This window comes from Rhyacophila brunnea, unplaced genomic scaffold (assembly GCF_057557595.1).
Source record: "Rhyacophila brunnea isolate RB1 unplaced genomic scaffold, BYU_Rbru_1.0 scaffold_23, whole genome shotgun sequence".
Classification (NCBI taxonomy): Eukaryota; Metazoa; Arthropoda; class Insecta; order Trichoptera; family Rhyacophilidae; genus Rhyacophila; species Rhyacophila brunnea.
The window spans coordinates 23,216,835-23,232,434 of record NW_028232893.1 but is presented as its reverse complement, the minus strand read 5'-3'; the positions used below and the strand labels follow the sequence as shown (position 1 = coordinate 23,232,434).

General features: G+C 36.1%; 1 long non-coding RNA gene across 1 annotated transcript; it reads right to left on the bottom strand.

Moving 5' to 3' along the window:
• Positions 1-312: 312 nt before the first annotated feature.
• LOC147069739 (uncharacterized) lies at positions 313-14,955 on the bottom strand. The gene is made up of 4 exons (XR_015071179.1): positions 14,863-14,955; positions 14,323-14,470; positions 12,363-12,421; positions 313-1,886 (listed from the first exon to the last, which is right to left on the bottom strand). It is a non-coding gene; the product is annotated as an uncharacterized LOC147069739 (long non-coding RNA).
• Positions 14,956-15,600: the final 645 nt, after the last annotated feature.

The following is a 15,600-nucleotide window of genomic DNA, read 5'->3' as shown; positions in this document are numbered from 1 at the left end:
ATATATGTAATAATAGGGTGCGGACCGATAGAACAAATTCACATTTTATTACATTTTTTACAATTGTAAGTTTGTCTTTGACTTAAAATAAAAAATATTTTTATTTTTAATGTTTTCAGATACATATTTATTCATTAATACAGTTGAAATTGTAAATTATCAAAAAAATGTCTCAAATTGTAAGGTTCGTATTTTTCCGCTAAGTGCCTCTTTAAAAAAGGCTCAGTGAAGACTTCGCCTTAAATAATATTGATATTTTCATATAATATACATAAATTTATGAATAATATAGTATTACATTTTTCTCAATTTGCTTGGGGGTGCTGCAGTTCCGCAGTGAATATGGATGAGCCGCCACTGGATTTGTTTGCAAACTACACAGCGCACTCATTTTGAGGTTAAGCGATTTTCCCGACCTATAAATTGACAACATCGCGTCTCGCTTACTCTTGAAGAATGAGATTGGCGAGACAGTCAGTACTTTTACGTGTTATCAGCTTTTATGTGTTAACAGTTATTATCGTGATAAAATATGCACTATTGCTGCAAGTAAATCCATGCACGTGTACAGACACTATTATTCTCGAGCATGGTGGCATTAAATGAAATTCAACCAATCCCAGTGGCAGATCTTTCAGCTAACTTCTGTCTCTTTGGCCTAATGTAAATCATCCACCCACCCACTGCCTTCATCCTGATGTTTCACAAGTATGCCACAAGGTGTCCTAAAAATCATCATCAGTATGACCTTCGTCATCATCAAAATCAGAAGAAACGAACAAAATTTTAAAACAGACAGAAACTTCATGTGAAAATTTTTCTAATATCAGGTTCTTTGTGTTTTTATTGTGTATCGATGATGAACAGGATTCAAGTATTAGATTTTTTATATAAGGACACTTTTTGGCAACAACATCCAATACTTCTACGTCGACACCTTCGATCTTTTCCAAGTGAAGACTCATTAATTTGACCATGTTTGAAAAGAATTCCATCAAGCCTTCCGCTGTAAATTCATCATTATCACAAAAATGCAAAGACTGTATCATTTGTAATTTACATAAAAATTTTAGACCAAAATCCGTCATCCCTTCACACTTAAGTAATTCGAGTTTGGAGATATTGTTGCATTCCGAAATATACTGCAATACGGTGTCATCGTATAAATCGTTAGTGCATAAAACCAATGTTTTTAATTTATACTTTTGTTGGATTAACAATTGTATGATATTTACTTGGGATACGGTAACATATCTACCCGTAATATTTAAATGTGCAAGGTTTTGACACATAAGAAGCTGGTCAAAATTTTGGTTACTCAAACCAACATTACAGTCCAAAAAATTCAAAAGAGGAAAACAACTAAAATCAACTTTTAACTCAGACGGGAAAGGATACTTGTACAAATTATTGGTTCCAATAGTTAATTCTTTCAAATCACAAATTGACTCAATACACCTTAATAGTTTAACATCTATTATACACTCTCTCACAATGAGTCTATCAATTTTAGGGAATTTGGATATAATATATATGATATGTTCAAGTATGTAAGGATTATGAATTTGAATCGATCTGATACAATCAGAGTACTTCTGATATTTACTTATAAATTTGTGCAATTCATATGAAAACGCGTAAGTAATCCATTTGTGATTCCAAATTTCAGGACATCGAGCGACCTCTTTCCATCGGATACACACTTGTTCTACCTTATCGATAAAGAAATGTGGGATATAGGTGAATATTTTAATTAATATTTCTGTTGGTAAACTGTTAATATTCATGTTATATCTTGAGTGTTGAGAGGCGTGTGTTGTTTTGTAAAGGTATTTGTCTGGTGACTTTATGTTGCCGGTCTAGGGTGCAGTTGGTTTTGGAGAAATCTGAAAAAAAAAAAACTATATTACATTACGTTGTCAGTATGTACTTTGACCAACTGCACAGCCCTCACCATCGGTGCCTGATAAGCATGACACTAGGAAACAGTTTTCATCCAAGAGATCATGGCTGCGACGGGTGCATACGAATTCCAATTTTCCAGAATATCAGGATTGGAAACTATACCACGTGAGAGCAGGGAAAAATGGTTTAAGAGCTGAAGTAACCTACGAACTTCAAGTGAATGAAAGGCGATCTTGCCTTGATGAAAGCTAGTTGGAAAATTTTCATTTGAGAAATTAACAAAAGGAAAATAGTTATATACATTGAAATAAAGATGACGTTAAAACATAATATTGCTTTCTCGTTTTTTCAACTTATGGATAAATGGTTTTTTAGGAAGAAAAATATATTTAAAAGATACTCCACTAAAACCAAAATTCACTGTATTTTCTCAATCGCCTGAATCGATTATTATTGACGGCCGAGCGGCTTACACGTCGGCTCACAATGCCGTGGATCCTAGGTTCAAATCCTGGGTCTGGCAAGCACACACATTGTTTTTTAATTTGCAATCCAACATCCATTTCTCGTAAAAACTAACCTTTACACTGTAGAGCCCCATGTAATCCTTTCAGGATTGGACATGGTCAAAAGAAGAAAAAGAATCTATTTTTGCGGATGTGCGTTTAATTAAATTTTCTGGAATTATCATTTTTTCGATCCGCTTGCTGCATACATCTTGAACACCACCACATTTCGTCAGGCAAATGGGAAAATATGTAATTAAAGCTACCAGAATACACAGGAAAGACGGAAGAAAATTGGTAGGTACCTAAGTTAATTAAAAATACAATCATATCGTTAAAATGTATATAAAATTTTGGTAGGTGCCTATAAGTATCAAGTCGTTCCCTATCAAATATATGATAATAATGACAGCGTTACGCGGTTATGAAAGTGTTTATTGAATATGGCTATTATAAACATACCACATAAGTGTGAAATTTGGTTGTTTTGACAGAAAATAATATGATTTACACATTGTCGAACCAGAACATCTTGTCCATGTGTTAAAACTGTGAACCAGCAAGCCCCTCTACTGTGCAGTTGATCGCACTTCCGTTTTCAAATGAGGAACGCCTCCAAATTTAACATTTCATTCAACGCTTCCGTGGAGTACGGATCTATCAATTTATGTAAATTGATGCTTTTTATAACAAAAATATATCTAAAATGATCAGATTCAGGAGTGATGTTAGAACTATTATTAGTAAACTTTTGATTTGTTGCGGAGAAGAAAAGGAGTCACATCTAAAAAGATAGCCAATACATTATTTAAACATGCGTTGCCGCCATGCCAGGTACGTCACTGAGAAGTTTTATATTTAGGCGACTACGTCTTAACTGTTATCGACGACATCGTGTTGTTGGAGAATAGTTAAAACGACACCGAGCGAGAGAAAATGATGCAAAAGGTTTCGTGTAAGGGCTGTCGGTAACAATAATTAATCTAACTATTCTAAATAATAAACAATCTACGCAATTTCAAGGTTAATTAGTTCTTCCACCATGATTTTAGTACTGGATGAGTTGTCACGGAATGAAAATGATATGGTTTTCCTCTTAACCTTTTGGCTGCCATAAAAAAATGGCAGTAGATACCTGTCATGCCGAATATAATAAAAATGTGGAAATTCATTGATTTTGAAGTTATACATCTTTAAGTGCGTTTGGGAAACGGATCAGAGTGTATTTTTGGCGTGTGACGAAGTTGCGCGCGCCGATGCAACTAATAATTTATTATTATGATTATATTCATTTCGGTCTCAGGGGTACATGCGCATGCGCATAGTGTCATTTATTTAGTCGTTCAATACAACCAAGTAAACAGCATGTGTTGTAAACATAACCGATATTGTGTTATAACAAATATATATGTTTATAAACAAATTTCTGGAGACTAACATTCTACACTGTTAATTTATATTCGTAAAACTTTATTTATATTGGAGTGTATATTTATTTTTAATTGTAAAGATTATGTATCAAGATTTGAGGCTATATTTATGTAAGTATTATATATGAGTAAAATTATCTATATATATAAAACAAAGTCTGGTTAGTTACACCATTTATAACTCAAGAACGGCTGGACCGATTTTTATGATCTTTGATTTGTTGGATTTGTCTCCGCCCGAATACAGAATAACTATTAAAACATCGGATAAATCACGGAAAGAATAAATTATGAAGAAAATTCATTTTCTCATATATTTTGTATGGAACGGCTTTTGACTGATATCGATGAATTTGAACGATGAAGCTCGCGCATTCGAAAATAAAAGAAAATCACAAAAAATTTAAATCCGTATAGGTACAACGCCATCTCTGATACATGACAGAAACAATAGAAAAACAAAAGAAAGAATGATTGTCGAAATGTCTAACTGTCAATGGTGTAGTGTGCCCAACATTTCGTGCTTCATGTCAACAGCTCAATTTGCTTGAAAACGATACGAGTTACACCATTTATAACTCAAAAACGGCTGGACCGATTTTTATGATCATTGATTTGTTGGATTTGTCTCCGCCCTGAATAGCAGAATAACTATTAAAACATCGAAAAAATCACGGGAAAAAATTGTGAAGAAATTTCATTTTCTCATACATTTCGTATGGAGCGGCTTTTTTGATGATATCTCGAGAACTGATTGACTGATTTCGATGATTTTTTTTGTTCGACGTTTGTTGTTCGTTTTGTATGTCAAAATCGAGACGGAGTGCTTCACTTTCATTCGGTTGAACCAAGCCAAACTGCGTTCGGATGAGTATATTCATTTACGCGATGCAATCATATGCATGAATATGCGCAATATGCAATGACATAATATTATGTTCATCATTACGGTCGTCCAGATCTATTCATCACCTTTACGTGCAATCCGACATGGATAGAAATTGTTCAACTGCTACTCCCCGGACAAACATCAAATGATCAGCACGACATCACCGCACGTGTCTTCAAACAAAAAATCCTGTCGCTGATGAACTACATTGTTAATCATCGCGTCTTTGGGGATACTCGATGCTGGATGTATTCGATTTAATGGCAAAAACGAGGCTTACCGCATGCACACATTCTTATTTGGTTAGTTGAAAGAATTCGACCAGACCAAATAGATGACATCATATGTGACATCTATTTGGTCTGAACAAGACTGGTCTAACAGAACATGACAAAACAGAACAAGACAAAACAGAGCACGACAAAACAGAACACGACAAAACAGAACACGACAAAACAGAACACGACAAAACAGAACACGACAAAACAGAGCACGACAAAACAGAACATGACAAAACAGAACACGACAAAACAGAACAGCCAGGGGAAAAATGAAACATAAATTTTGTGGAATCTATTTATTAATTAAATTTTAAACGAAATACAGTATAACCCCTCTTTTACGTTTTTTAAGGGACTGGAAAAAAAAACCTAATTGGAGGGAAAATGTAAAAGGGGGGTATTGAAAAAAAGAACATTGAAATTTTATGTTTCTAAAAAAATAACGTTTTATTAAAAAACAATATTCAATTTAAATTTTTATTGAAAAAATCATGTACATATGTATATTAGTTTGTTGCATTTTTGTTATGTAATTCTCTTTCAAGACTATATAAACATTTAAAAGTGTCATCTTGGATATCAGCAAAGTTTGTAAAGTAGGTTTTTAAACCCTCGGTGAACCTCATTGCTTCTTCTTTTGTTGGAATATCAACCTCGTCTTCATCAGACAGTTCTTCAGAAGCGCGCGTAACTTGTATATTTTGAATATTTCCGACGTAAATCGCGGGAAAGAAAAACGTAAATGCGGGTATTAAATGTACTGAAATACATCGGGACCGAAAAAATTACACGCAATTGCCGGGAAACGTGAATACCGGGCACGTAAAAACGAGGTTATACTGTACGTCATATACTTAAATATAAATATTTAAAAAATAAAACAATTTTTAAGTGAAATCATCAAGGTATAAATAATATATACTTTCATTTTTTTTACAATACCGTTATTTTGAAAATAATGCATTTATATAAAATTGTATAATGTAATCACTGTATGTTGGCCATTTGGCGTAAATACCTCAATTTATCTGTTTGATTTTGATAATCATGCACGACTATTGCCACTCGATTACTAAGTGTTTCATACTATTTCTTTATAACTTCAAAACGAACTGTATTAGCACTAGCTAATAATAAACGGGGTGCCGGACGAAATCAAAAATCACGAATAAAATGGTTTTTTGTCTCTCCTGCAAAAAATTGCACAATCGTAAGACTTATTTTGAATTGCGCAAATTTTACAAGAGTCAAAAATCATACGTTTTGTAAAAATTGCGCAATTCGAAATAAGAGTTACGATTGCGCAATTTTTTGAGGAGACAAAAAAGCATTTTTTTATCTTAATTATTTTTCGGGATTTCGACCCAAACCCATCCTAAGCTTGCCGGCAACACCGAGTTAACTTTATTTGAGGCTTTCTAGCGATTAGTAATGCAGAGATTAGGGATATAATTTGATTTATTATGGCGTATTGAAAATCTCTGCTATTAAAAATCTATCAACATAATAGAGATAGGGCAATTTCAATATTAAATTTATATTTTTCCTAAAATGTCATAGTTATATTTATCGTTGTTCTGTTTTGTCGTGTTCTGTTTTGTCACCGAACCGGCGCCATCAACCCCCCATCACCGTGCATGGTCGACGGCAAGTGTTACAAGCGTTATCCACAAAATTTGACGGCGGAGACTATTACTGCGAACGATGGTTATCCACTATATCGGCGTCGATCACCCGATGATAACGGTAGAACCATCACAACGAAAGTGAAAGGAAACGATATCGTGGTCGACAACACTTGGATTGTTCTGTATTTGCCACTTCTTTCCAAAACATTCAAGGCGCATTGCAACGTGGAGTATTGCAATCCATCAAATACATCTGCAAATATGTCACCAAAGGCAGCGATATGGCGATTTTTGGTGTTCAAACTCCCAATACCAACGATAAAATCACGCACTATCAAGTTGGTCGATGAAGCGATTTGGTGTATTTTCTTATTCCCCATTCATGAACGTCATCACACCGTTGTACATTTGGCGGTGCATCTGGAGAATGGTCAACGAATTTATTTCAATGCATAGAATGTTGTTGAACGTGCTGAAACACCACCAGCGACAACATTGACCAGTTTCTTTTCGATTTGCCAAAGCGATCCGTTTGCACGAGCGTTGCTTTACTCTGACATGCCACGTTATTACACTTGGAACGCTTCATTGAAGAAATTTCAATGTCGGAAGCAAGGCGATGCAGTTCCTGATCATACGGATGTATGTTTTGCTGATGCTCTTGGTCGCATTTACACAGTTCATCCGAAGAATGACGAATGCTTCTACTTGCGGTGAATGTTCGTGGGCCGACATCATTTGAATCACTTCAAACTGTCAATGGTGTAGTGTGCCCAATATTTCGTGCTGCATGGCAACGGCTCAATTTACTTGAAAACGATACTCATTGGGAAATGACACTCGCTGAAGTAATTATTGTTTCTGCATCTCCAAGTCAGACACGCACATTATTTCGACATGCTTCCCATCGAATCCACCTGAACTGTGAAACAAGTACAAGGATGACATGTCAGAAGACATTTCACATTGAATTCGTGCAGTTCAGGGAATCCCGATCTCGGGGTGAATGAGTAGGTAGATACATAACCAGGCTTTGCTTTTGATCGAAGACATGTGTTACCTCATGTGCGGCAGTTTGTTAGTCAAGTTATGAATGCCAACGCCACATCGTGGAATAAACGACTCTTTCAATCTAGAATTGTAACGTGAACGTGAATATGATTGAGATGCATCGAACCAATCAGTTTGAACGAATGTACCACTGTTGAACCCCCAACAGAAGGAAGTGTACGATACGTTAATGAAGGCAATTGATGATGAAAATGGTGGCTTATTTTTCCTCGATGCGCCCGGTAGAACTGGGAAGACATTCCTCATGTTCATGATTTCGCCACTATTCGTGCGAGATCCGAAATTGATGTAGCAGTTGCTTCTTCCGGGATAGCGGCCACGTTGCGAGAAGGATGCTGAACGGCTCATTCAGCGTTGAAATTGCCGTTAAACCTTCAAACGACTCAAAAACCGACATGCAACATTAGGAAACACTCAGCAACGGCCAAAGGTTTGGAAGCAAGTAAAATCATCACCTGGCATGAATGCACAATGGCGCACAAACGCGCATTGGAAGCACTCAATCGAACTATGAAAGATCTGCGATCAAGATGTTTTGGAGGCGCAATGTTTCTACTATCTGGCAATTTCCGCCAAACACTACCAGTCATTCCAAGATAGACCGCTGCCGATGAAATAAACCCTTGCCTCAAATCATCGACTCTGTGGCGCTATGTGAAGAAACTTCAGCTGACGACAAACATGCGTTGCATTGCTAAACGATCCATCTGCCAAAGATTTCTCCAAGCAATTGCTGACTATCGGTAACGGCCGTGTTCCTGTCGACGAATCGAATGGATTGATTTCGTTTCCCCTGAATTTTTGCAATTTCGTCTCAACGAAGGTCGACCTCATCAACAAAGTGTTCCCAAACATCATTGCTAACCACGATCAACAAATCACAAGGCCAATCCTTGAATGTTTGTGGCCTGAATCCAAAAAATGAATGTTTCTCTCACGGTCAATAAAATTGTACGTAGCATGATCACGTGTCGGCAAACCATCCACTTTGTTCGTTCTCGCACTTGACAACAAAACGAAAATGTCGTATAGCACAAGTTACTTCAATGAAGGGAATCGACCCGAGTGCAAGCCATCCACCAAATAGTTTAACAGAAAGTAGTGCAACAATGCTACGCGAATCATATCTATTCGCTTCAATAAAGCAAATGCCTTGCTGCCACGTGAATTACATTCATTTCAATGTAATTAAAATACTTTTCATTTTGATTTGATTTTTGCACATTTATTGAACTTAATTAATTTTGAGTATTCATAAAAACTGAATTAAATTCAGCTTATAAGTCAACGCAAGATTTCTTGATTCAGAGGCGGTACGAGTTCGCCAGGTCAGCTAGTATATCAATAAATAAATAAATTTTGTGAATGTTGAGTTGGTAAATAATTCAAAAAATATATTAAAACTAGATTTTTATTAATCCATCATGGGCACTTCTGAATCGATTATAACCGCTGTATGGCAAAGATGAGTTTTGGTCCAATATAATAATTAAATTACAATTACTATGTGCTATATGAGACACAGACGAATCGCGTACGTTTTCATCAACCTAGTCCACTGTAATATTAATAGACTCAGGTAACGGCTTATTTTGTTTTGTAACGCCAAAGAAGTATAATTTCTAACGCGCGTACATAAGTACACACACCGTTTTTTTTAAATTACATCTTTATTTGTTGTATCCGAAAACAATTTTTCTTAATAGATTAAGATAAATTTGGATAAATGTCAGTAGGTGTCCTATTTTTAAATTATTTCATTAGATGGAATAATTAGGTAAGTACTAACAAGATGCAGTGGCGCACCCAGGGGGGGGGGGGGCAAGGGGCCTTGGCCCCCCCAAAAACATTGAAATTGAAAGCCAATAGATTAAACAAATAAAAACAAGGCAAAAAAATGATTTGAAATTCTCCAGCACCCTCAAGAAAAATTTCTTAGATTTCAATTTCTAGCACAAAAATTTCGAAACACTAATGTCAGGTTTTTTTAGAAACTCAATCTCTAATGGAAATGTCAAAATATTCTCGGTGTCCACCAGAATTCCGGAGTGGTGTACAGCGAGTGCAATAGACAAAAGTCCGATAAACGAGAAATTAGGCTGTGTTCTGTTGGGTAGGTTCGTGTACCTATAAGTTAAATGCAATAATACTTTTTTTTCCATTTTCAATTAATATTTTGGAACTTCACTATTAAAAAACCCAAAATCGACGATAAAAATTCGGCGAAAAGTACGACTACACCCACCACCATGGGCTGACAGGGCTACAGCCTGGGGGCCCGGGCTTAAGAGGGCCCGGCGTGGCGGCTCGTCTAATTGTGAGATAAACACACACCAGAAATTTGTTATATTATAAAAAAAATCGCATGTTATTACTTCATCAAAATTAACATAAAAAATATGAAGTATGATGAAAATATGATATATGTAACTACATGATAATAATTCACGTGTATCATTTTATATTACAATTATTTTTAGTGTTTCTAGAAAAATAAAAATGGTTATTTATCCAATATCGAAGGGTCGAATGCTACTTGGCTACCACAAGAGGGGGTCGCGACCAGTGGTTCATAGTATGATAACGATCGATAATATGATATGAGGTCCGACAAATCAAGAATTCAAGGGAATTATTTAACAATTTAGATAAATCCACGGAATACCATTTGGGAACACTACTGTAGAACAAGAAATGAAAATATAATTAATATTAAATTCTACAGGTTATTAAAAAAAGGTTTGTCGATAGCTTTTTCGGTTGTAACACCATTATCGAGTCTTGATAATGGTGTTACAACCGAAATAGCTATCGACAAACCTTTTTAAAAAAACCTGTAGAATTGAATATTATTTATATTTTCATTTCTTGTAAAATGGAATTCTACCAAGTAAATGCTAACTCAATTAACTACTGTAGAACATCACATTCCCCTTAACCCTGGTGATAGGTAAGGGGGGCCGCCAAACATTCATGATGTGGGGGCCATGCCCACCACAGTCGGTGGTGGTGTAAATCACATATTAAACATTTTTTTCGGTGGAATTCAGCATAAATATTGTGGCTCTAGACCAGTGGTTCTTAACCGGTGCACCACTGGCTTGTTGCAAGTGCACCGCGAAAATAATGATAAAAGCAGGAAAATCCGCGAAATAGCGAAAACCGAAAAAGTCCTTCGTGAAATTATGAAAGCCGATGAAAGATCTAATGTGATTTCGATGTTGCCGAATCGATCGCACGCGTCTACCGTTGGCCTCACAGGTTTTCGTTTCATAAATGAAAACAAAATCTATGCTGCAAAGAACTCACCGAGCGTACGACATGACAAGATGTTTTTGATTCTATTTCTTCATAAGTATTTAGAAAAATCTAAAATATCATAGAGGAATTTGTATGGATGGTGCTCCGTCAATGTCAGGCTCATTTAAAGGATTTGTTACCCTCGCAAAGACAAGAAACCCTAACATTATATCTACGCACTGTTTTATTTACACAGGGAATCTATAGTTTCGAAAACATTACCGCAGTGCTAAAACCTGTACTAGACCAATATGGTAAATTTCATCAAATCCAGACCTTTAAAAACAGGCATTTTTAAAAAAAAAACTTTGCATTTCTATTGAAGCTAAGTACGAATGTTTGCTTTTTCACACTGAAGTGAGGTGGTTACAGTGGCGCACAAAGGGGAGGGGGTCAAGGGGCCCTGACACCCTCCAAACATGAAAATTATCATAATGATTTTAACCACTGAAATTGAAAGCCAATAAACCTTTGGGCTTAGACAAACAAAAACACTGGCAAAAAAATGATTTGTAATTCTCCAGCACCCTTTTAAGAACAATTTCTTAGATTTTAATTTCTAACACAAAAATTTCGAAACACTAATGTCAGGTTTTTTTAGAAACCCAATCCCTAATGGAACTGTCAAAAAATTCTCGCTGTCCACCCGAATTCCAGAGTGGTTTAGGTCATGGCTGGGGAGGGCTGACAGGGCTCTAGCCTGGGGGCCCGGGCTGTGGGGGGCCCGGCGTGTCGAGTTGACCAGATAAGTGAGATAAACACACATCATAAATTAGCTTTAACATTATTATTTTACTTATATAATTGTGCAATATATTTTTTGATTATTATGTGTGGATTCTCGACAGCTCCATTATTAAAGTGGATGTATTGAAAATCGCCAATAATTCACTGTATAAGTACCTTTAATTTGAACTAAAACACAATTTGAAAAACGTTAATGTAGTGTTTCACACTGCCTTTAATCTTAGCGGTAGGTAGGGGGCCCGCCAAATATCCTAGCCTGAGGCCCCGTTTCAGGATGTGGGGACCATGGTGTAGGTACACCGAGTGCAATAGACAACGAGAAATTAGGCTGTGAAGAAGAAAAAGAGCCTATGGGACTAATGTACATTCTCCTCTTTGGCCCCCCCCCAATATTAAATCCTGGGTGTGCCACTGACAAGATGTACAATATATCTCGTCTTTGGCAGCAATTCGGTTAATAAGGGGTTGAGTGAGCGCCAATGATCCTCATTTTGGGCCCGCTTCAAAATGGGGGGATCATAATATCTAGAGGTTATTTGGATGAATCACTACGAAACAGCCAAAACTAGCTTCTAATACATATTATTATAATTATTATTACCAACCTTCTTGGAGACTTTGGAGTATTTCCCTACAAGAGCAGCAGTGTTAAATTTCACGGCACCTAAAGTAAAATAAAATTGTATTTAATAGGTGTATAATAATATATTATACCTAATCAGTAATTTTATACTACTCCATATTGTCGAAAAAAACACATGAAAAAAGGCTGGAAGTCACATTATTTAATGTAGGAATAAAAATTAATGTTACACCAATAATTTATACTGCGCAACAATTAATTATTTATGAAAAATTAATACGATTCAGTCGATGACAGCCGCAAACATCAATGGCCAACAGAGGTAGGTGGATTTTTCCATGGAAAATTGTACTCTAATGGAGCCAATGGAGGGAGAAAAATTATTGGATTGTAGAAACAGTATTTTTGAGGAACAAAAGAGTCGATAATGGTCTGAAGCCTGCCGCTTGCAGTGGGCTTTGTGACATGGTATACTTTTAGATCTCAAACGTCCTTGACCAACTAACCTAATAAATTTCCTCGGGGACTATTCCGGACATTCTGCTGTTCCCTTCACCCTCAGAATTCAACGACCGGGTCTTATAATGGTGGAAATAGCTGGCTAATGACATAATGAACTTTTATTTACGTAAAGGTTCAATATACCTACATTGTCTTTGGTTCTATTCATGACAATTCCAAGCATGTGGGCTATAATGCCGATACGCTACATTTCTTGTTATTGACGGCTGAATTGCGACGACGATACATTTTCTTCCTGTCAATCGATTCGAATTGTGTTTTATAGCCCGTTTACATGTTCATGGATTTACTGCTGGCAGTACGTATTACCGCAGCCATAACAAGAAAATGCAAGTTGCAAGACTGTTGTTTGTTATAATAAGATTGTGAAAATCGGTAAACATCAAAATTCTCTGAGCAGTGTGGTTCGTATTTTCTCTGTCAGGTTCGCCACTATATTTCTACTGCGTATGCGCTGATATCATCCAAGTTGCAACTACTACGTGAGAATTCAGTAGCCGGTGAAATTTTTTGATCCATGCATGCAATCTTGCACGATAATACGTGTAATATACAGATTCATTTTCTTGTTATGGCCGTGAAAATACATACTGTCAGCAGTAAATCCATACACGTCCAAACGGAGTATTATAATTAGTACTAAATAGTACTATAATTATAGTACAATACTATAATTTTGATTCCGCGTAAAATGTAAAATACTATAATTTTACGCCAAATATACCAAAATACTATAAATTAAAAGGATTCAAGACGAAAAATGTTCCTGTACTATATATTTTTCAGAAATACTATAATTTTTACGCCTTTGTACTATAATCAGCATAGAAAAATATGGCAACACTGATTACACGTTACTGTAGCCAGTAAATCCATGCACGTGGACAGGACATTGATAATGATATACCTATCTACCTATATTTTGTTATTGCTTTGTATTACGTAAATTGGTGTGGAAAACAGTCAGTGATTTCTACATTAAAAATATGACATGTTTTTTGTCTACCTATCTACTTATATGGAGTACTATAACTTTTCCATTTATGATAATCTTGATGAAAAAGATATTAAAAACAAAAAAAAACATTGAACAGGGTACAGTGTAACCGGCAAGGCGTCAATCCATGCAATAGCTTCCGGTTTGCCCTGGTATACGGATGAAATTTTTCAGGGGAAAGCATGCATGTTAGATGGCTCTACGATGTGTTCCGTGGAGTGATATAACATGCATGCCTTCTCATGACACTATTCCAATCTCACCACACTCGCAAGGTGGGACTTTTTCAAGCCAAACTTATGCACCATAATATAAGGACACAAGGCATGGAATGCCTACACGGGATTCGGTTCAGACACAGCTATAATTGCGTGGAAGCATAAAGCCAGGAAGTTCGTCCAGCGGATCCACTAATACAATACGTGAATTATGATCACAAGTAGTGGAATGGATAGGTACTCACCTTACAAAAACATTTTGTCAGCCAAGAAATTTTGAGTTGACTAGGTATACCTCAATCTGTGCTCTATATAGAAAGTTTCTTAATCTGTTCAACAGCATAGGAGACTGAAGCGCTGGTGAGTGGTGATAGTTTTTACGACACTATCCATCTATGGAGTAAGGAATACGGAGTTCAGTATGGATTTTCAGTTTGCACTAACTTGTACTATTTACGTTTACGGCGTCGGACACGCACAGAGACCAGAGTAAACGGCAAGACGGCGACTAAGGCCATCCTCCCACGGCGCAACTTATGTCCGTCGGAACTGAAACTAAAATTCCAGCCAGTATCTAGCTAATGTATTTCAATGGCGGCTCGCTGACGGCGAGACTGGAATCTCTCAGCTTCAAAACGGTCGCGAAGAGATGCGACATGCTAGTCGCGCGGTCTCTGAAGTTTCCAGTCACCGTAAAACAGTGGTACCAACATCATTAGATTTCGGTGAAAAATCATATTTTCTTACCAAAATTGGTTAAATGTTAATTGGAAAATCAAAATAACCTTATGTAAACGCTGCAGCGCGCGTGTTGTCAGTTTTTGTACAACACGGTTGATAGTTGAGTTTGACAGTTTGAGGTTATTATATATATATATATATATATACAGTCAGAGTTGCCAGATGAAATTTTCATAAAAAAAATACTCTAAAAAATAAGATCGAACTCTATATCATTTTATTGAAAAAAAATGTTCATATAAAAATCGTTGCTTCATTAAAATTGAATTGGTCGCTTTTAAAGCGTATTTACAAATTATTATTAACTTATAAAAAATATATATAATAAGTGTCATTTTTATAATACCTCTTTGATATTAGTCTATGGTCATTACAGTCGCCCGTTTGACAAAATTATAGTACATGCTGCAAAAAAATTATTTCCCCACAAACTATAGTACCTAGGTAGGTATCTACATACGATATTTATTTTATTCAATTATGCCATAGTACTTTACCGTACTACATATTGGAAGTTATTAAAGCTAGACTGCAAATGAATGTGATTAGTTGCCATTATGATTTGCGGTGAGAAAATTTGAATTACATAATTATTTAACTTCAAAAGCAGACCTACACGATTTCTATTACTGTCAGCACCATAAATTAGTATTTAAGTAGGTAAGTAAAATTAGTACGATAGCTCCTGTACACCTGCATGGATTTACTTGCACCGATAGTGAGTATTTTAAACTATCGTGAAAACTGTTTAGAGCGAAAACACACGGGCGCTGCGTACGTGG